The sequence below is a fragment of the Haplochromis burtoni genome, unplaced genomic scaffold (genome assembly GCF_018398535.1).
Source record: "Haplochromis burtoni strain Fernald_Lab_line unplaced genomic scaffold, NCSU_Asbu1 Contig_55, whole genome shotgun sequence".
Classification (NCBI taxonomy): domain Eukaryota; kingdom Metazoa; phylum Chordata; class Actinopteri; order Cichliformes; family Cichlidae; genus Haplochromis; species Haplochromis burtoni.
In genome coordinates this window covers 338740-345394 of record NW_024582416.1, presented here as the reverse complement: position 1 = coordinate 345394, position 6655 = coordinate 338740, and positions in this window count along the sequence as shown.

The window sequence follows — 6655 nt, the reverse complement described above, 5'->3', positions numbered from 1 at the left end:
AAAGCTGCTCATGCATTTATGCTAATGAGAAATTCAGATATGATTTGCATGCGAAAGAGGCTAGTCGGAGGACTCATCGTTGCCCCAGCCACCTCCATCCCCTGGATTTCTTTAGGCTCTTCATTATTTTTTCCTTTATGTGTGAGCAAAGAGGGAAGTGCGGTGTGTAAACAGTCTGCATGACTGCATTACATACAGGAAATTGCATTGTTACCTAAGAGCCTGAAGTCTTTGTACAGTATTTATGCAGGAGCCTACTATTGCAGCTCCCCTCGTCCCCCTTCCCAGAGCCACTCAGGCAAATTGGGTCATTGTGTCTGGCACTGTCACATCACGCTGCAGGAGGAAACACACCGAACGTAATGACACTCTGCAGCTACTGCTCACGCTGCCTCCTGTCAGCGCTCGCATACAGACTCCTAGCCGCTTACCGGTCTAGCTTTAGCAAGGCAAAGTTTAAAAAACGAACATAATTCTGTGGGCATAAGCTCCTGAAGTCTAATATTAAAATGTTTGTTCAGATGAAAAAGGCTTTGTTTGGTGATAAACACGTGCAGAACACTTTGGATCCGGGAGGATTAAGACTCTGTGCCGATTTGTTTTCCCAGTAAGCTCCATCCATGTCTTCCTCTCCAAATATCAAAGCGTGTGCTTCTTTGAATTTGTTTGTTGCACACTTGCTAAACGATTGTAACCTTGGAAACAAGATGCATTAATGAAGGTGGAAAATGAAATGGGGCTTTAATTTGTTTCAGTGTTCATAGCTAGGTGAAATGGATTAGCTTTGATTGAGGTGTGAGATGAAGAAGCAAAGCGCTGACATGACACTCGTATTTGTCATCATGTCATTTCAAGGAGGATGCTGCAGCAATTATGAATATGGGTACACAGCAATTAAAAGCGCTACTATTCATTAATAATTTTTATATTAATTTTTCAGCGGACGCCGAAATGATTGCCACTGCGCACAAGCTTTCCAATTATGCCGCTTAATTAGAAATGTCAATATTAAGAAATAATTAAACTTGGGAATACATTAAGGTTGTCAGAAATACTTAAAAAGTTATGACCGTCGCTCAGACGATGTTTTCTATAATATATTTTGCAATGATTTGTAAATTAAAGATGAGACTTTGATCAATGTGTACGACAAACTGGATACTGGTTACTTAGTTACAGGAACACTCCATCTTTGGTTCGTTTTTTTCTTCAGAGACGACGCTCTCAGAAACGGCATCTTATTGCGGTAAAGGAGCCTCTGCTTTAGCGCCTGTCCTTCTTGGAGCTGCTCGCTTCTGCAGCCTCGCAGACTTCAGCAGTATACATGTACATGAATGTGGACGTCTGTCTTTGAATGCTAAAAATTGAGATAAAAGTCAGACACTCTGAGTCAGTGGGGGGTTTAAAGTCCAAATTAAGCCTGTGTTTACTTCATACACTGCCCAGTTTGAGTTCAAGTAGGCCTAATTTCGGTGGGGGGGGGGATATACGTATATAAGAAATTTGATGATTTAATCAGAATCTAAAACACTTGAAAATCAGTTGAAAGTTGAGCAGACTCTAATGATTTTAATTGTGGAATGAACAGCTGCTCTGTAACAGAGTGGTGCTCGGCATAATACACTCTGAATATGGTTGATTCTACTTGGTGTTAAAGGTAAAGACCAGTGGCGCCAAATCACAACAACAGTCGCCTGAAGGTGCTTTATACTGTAAGGTCGACCCTACAATAATACATACAGAGAAACACCCAACAGTCATATGACCCCCTATGAGCAAGCACTTTGGCGACAGTGGGAAGGAAAAACTCCCTTTTAACAGGAAGAAACCTCCAGCAGAACCAGGCTCAGGGAGGGGCGGGGCCAGCTGCTGTGATTGGTTGGGGTGAGAGAAGGAAGACAGGATAAAGACATGCTGTGGAAGAGAGACAGAGATTAATAACAGATATGATTCAATACAGAGAGGTCTATTAACACAGTGAGTGAGAAAGGTGACTGAAAAGAAAAATCATGGGAATCCCCCGGCAGCCTACGTCTATTGCAGCATAACTAAGGGAGGATTCAGGGTCACCTGGTCCAGCCCTAACTATATGCTTTAGCAAAAAGGAAAGTTTGAAGCCTAATCTTAAAAGTAGAGATAGTGTCTGTCTCCTGAATCCAAACTGGAAGCAACTTTTAATTAGAGAATAAAAAAATGAATTTTTCAATAAAGTGCATGTTTGACAGTCCAGGCTCTAAACTAAGCGTGTGAATGTAGTGTGGCTATAGACAAGGATGTTAGCACTGTCGCCTTTCTGTGTGGCGTTTGCATGTCCTCCACGAGTCTGCGTGGTTCCCTCCCACAGTCCAAAGACGTACTCTTTAGGTTAATTAGTGACTCTAACTGAGCCATAGGTGTGAATGAACGCCCGTCTCTCTATGTTAGTCCTGTGATGGACGGGAGTCTGTCCAGGGTGTCTTAGGCTCCACCCCCCCACCCCTCCGCCCACGTGACCCTTACTTGGATAAACTGTTGATGGATGATTCTAAACATCTAGTACCTGAGTTCTAAAGTACGTCTATCCGGTGTTGCTCTGACAGCTGAGCACATGTGGAGCTGCTCGGTTTGTCTCTCAGCATAAAAGAAGGAAGCCTTGACTTGCTTGTTTTTATCATGAGAGACAAAGTGGTGTTGAACTGCCTTTGATCATCGGAATAAATTTTCATTCTAATATAGATCTCACAGGTAGCTGCATATTGATGCTAGTAGGCTTAAGGCGGGCTAATAATCAAGTAGAGCCATCACCTGTTGACTGTGGCGGAAGCTCGCTGAAAGAAAGACTTGAAAGCATTTGTACCTCAAAGCCACGCCAGCCTCTAATGATAGGATCGGTCTTGGCACAGCACGTTGGCCACGTTTTCCTCAAAGCCTTGTGTGACAGCTCTTTAATTGGACTTCTCCATTCTCTCTGTGCTTTAACGTGTTACTATTGCTGGGTTATTGTGCCATAATTACACCACATTTCTTTAAAGCATAATAAAGGCAAGCGAGACAAAGTTGAGCTGAAAGAGCTCCATACCTCTGTGTATGAATGTTCATCTGGACCTTCATATCCCTCTCTGAGAGTCATTCCTTCCTGTAATCAAGTGCTGACTGAGCGCTCATGCATGTAAGAGAATGAGCGAGTCAGACTCAGACTGGTGTCACAGTGAAAGCAATGCTTTTGCCTCCGTCGGGGGATAATTACTAAAACCGTGTCCAATTACCTTTGTGTGTTGTTTGTATCTCTAAGTGAGCAGAAAAAGGATTTTGCAGAGGTTCTGGGAAAATAATGCTGTCATCACTCTACATAATATCTGTGTGATCCACAAGAGGCTGCACATCTGTCCTTGATGGCTCTGACGTCTCTGTCTGTCCCCTCCATGTTGCTGTTGTTTCCCCCTGCTGAATACGGAGAGTAAAAAGACCCTTGTGAACCAAAGCCTATATATGAGAAAACAGTGTGTGTGTGCGTGCTGTAGCCCGCGGCTGCAGATTAACCATGAGAGCCAAAGGATCGCCCCGCTTGCTGACAAATGAGAAAAGCCACAGTGGCCCTGGCCAAAGTGACAGGCCAAATGGAAGCAATTCCTCCCGAGGCAGGGGAGAGCAGCTGTGACCAGGGCCTGCTACGCCACTTCTAGATGGGACCCGTCTATGACTGTGCGTCTGCTATAAAGACTCAACCTACGAGACAATTGGCATTTTTCTCCTGGCGGTTCCCGTGAAGCGGTACGTGTCACTGACCCACGGGAAACCCCATCAGTGGCAGTCGACCTTTACCTGAGGAGGGACTGCGCCGCCTGTTTGTTTTCACCCCGCTCGTCTCTGACCCCCGACTACCAAATGTGTTTGTGAGCATATTACATCGCATATTAATATCTGCCAAGTTGACGCGCCTTCGACAAACACGGTAGTGGGATCGTTCCCTTTGAAGAGGAGCGCCAGGACACGTCAACTCGGCCTGACTTCAGAGCCTCGTGGACGTGTGAGTAATTAACACCGAGCCCTGACGGATTAAATGCTACCCCTGCTGAGATCGACTGTCTGCCGCCTTTGGCGCAGTGACGTGCTAGACGCGAGATGCTTTCGGGACACGGATGGCAGAGAGGTGTCACGGAGAGTGACACGTGCAAGAGGCCCGGGAAGAACCGTCGATGGAGTCTAGCAGTCCCAGAACATTTAGACAAAAAATACCAGCAGACGTGGAACGAACGGGCCAAAAAAGAGAGTCAGGATTAGACGATAGCTCAGGGTTGGTGGCTATTCCCAGCGCTGTGCTGCTTTCTGCCTCTGGTTCACTCGGGCTGTCTGCCAAGAGATATATCCAAACCTTTCCTTCTCGCCTTCAAATCTCCTCCCTCGCTCTCCCCTCTCACCCAGGGCCAAGTGGATCAGGCTTCACTTCGACACAGCCATCATAATTACTCCGTACCAGAAGAATCAATTACGCCTAAGCACCATTGTTTCCAGAATAGAGCTAAACATTAAAGTTTAACAATCCCAAATTATTAAAAAGTCATGCTCTCAGGGACACATACAGAATATTTACTGTTAACAAATAACTTTATAACTCGGCTCCGAATTATTAATTCATGGCTCGCACTGGCTCAGCAAAACAGTCGTCTGGTGGCTAATTTCTCTGCCTTTATACATTGTTAAATATGCAGCACTTCTTGACTTTTCTATACGAGCGCTTCTGTCAGAGTGTTTGTGACAAAAAACCAAGCCTCAGATTTGTCTGCTGCATGCTGATTGGACCCTTCCAGTTTAACTGATGTTTTGTTTATAGCTGGGGAAATGGATGCACTTTCTTCTGCACGTTATGCTGATGCGGCCTCTGTCGATACAGCCGATCAGCGGCTGTCATTTAAGCCACGTCCTCACGTCGTCCTCGTTTGACTCACGTCTGAGCTAATTAGGCGGATCTGATTGGAGCGCCCATCAATCGGGCAATCATCATCATCATTTCCTCAGGCTGAATCTCACCTTTTGGACTTATTTACTTATCAGTGTTCGTGCTGGATGTTGTCAGGCGTCAGCCGTGAAGCAGGAACATGTTCTCTTAGGCGGCGGCGCAGACGTCTCTCCGTGTACCGCCGTGCGTTACAGGAGCGGTGGATGGAATTAAATGGAGCGGGGGAAGAGCGAGAGTAAGGAAAAGCCAGGCTGCTCTTTTAGCCCCTTTCAGCTGAGTGAATCAAAAACAATGGCAGAGCCTGAAATGGTTCCCAGCTTCAGGAAAAACTCCCCGGGGTCTGTAAATTGGCTCTCAGAAGAGGGGGAAAAACAATTGCCCTTTACCTCTGAGGTTGCATGTCATCTCTCTGAAACTCACTCCTGGGCAGATTAAGGTCAAGTAGACCCCACTTTCCCACCCGCCTCCCCCCCTTCTCTGAAGAGAGCAGACAGAGGGCAAATAAAATGATGACAAGGAGGGATTGAGAGAGAGGGAGTGAGGGGAGAAAGTGGGATTTTGAAGGTCTTTGAGGTTTTACACCCATCCCTGGTGGTTTCGCTCTCTCGCTCCAAGAACTGTGCTGATAATGGCTTCTTGTCAAGGAGGATGAGCCCACCTGCTCTTTGTAAGTCCGTCCTACTGGTTCAAGCTCGCAGCCTCCACATAAATATGAAAAGGAAGGCAGGCGGGAGGTTAGCAGCGACCCTACGCCGTGCTTCTCGGTGACCCTTTAGTGTAGCTGCAAAGGGTACAATGTGAATAAAAGGACAGCAGAGGACTACATTTTCAAAGAGAGTGTGCCTGGGCAGTAACATCCCGTTAAGCCTCAGTCAGGTTAACCAGGCCGAGTCCACCTGTTTGGAGACGGCGCTCCCTTCTCCGATACCAGCTCCGTATTGTGTCATCAGGCATTTGCCTGTCGCAGATGATGAATCGGTGAAACTGAAGTGGCAAGACTGCCGATTGTAATTACAGAATCAACTGACACAATTAAGTCTTTTGTTTCAGTGGATCGGCCTGTCAATCAGCAGCGCGCTCCCCACGTTGTCTAACGTGCCGGCGAATAGCATAACATTTTGCTTTCCCGTGTCAAGGGCACGGCGACGAAGTCTGCCGGCAATTAAAGGACTATAATGTGCTGAGTCGAGCGCGGCAACAAAATAGGCAGCAATTTCTTCTTCTCCTGTTGAAAATTATGCTTATCAGGTACCTCGCCTCAGCAAAGGTGAAGGGTCGGCCCGAGCAGGCAGGCAGTATTTCTCCGCATAATTGAGAGAAGTTTGGATTTAATTGTATAATTAATCTTGTCGAATTAAGTTACACAGAAGTCCGACCCCTAAATTAGGCAGTCTGGAATATTTTAAATTGCCTTAATGTGAAATCTGGACCAGAATGCACTTTGTTCTCTCCTGATGGTACGCGCTAAGTTTTTATCCACGACGAACGCCGCATGCTTAAATAACCTGTTAGCAGTTCTTATCACGTTGTTCCTTTATGAATCATTTCCTCACAAAGTAATTGCAATTTCAGAAAGAGGTGGATTTTATTGTATGGCTTATTGTGGGCCAGTCAAGTGAAAATATAAAGACAATTTTCATAGCAGCGCTCATCAAACTGAGTGTGATTTATTATTGTTTTTAACTCTGCATTTTTTACTCTCTCTGAGCAGAGTGATAG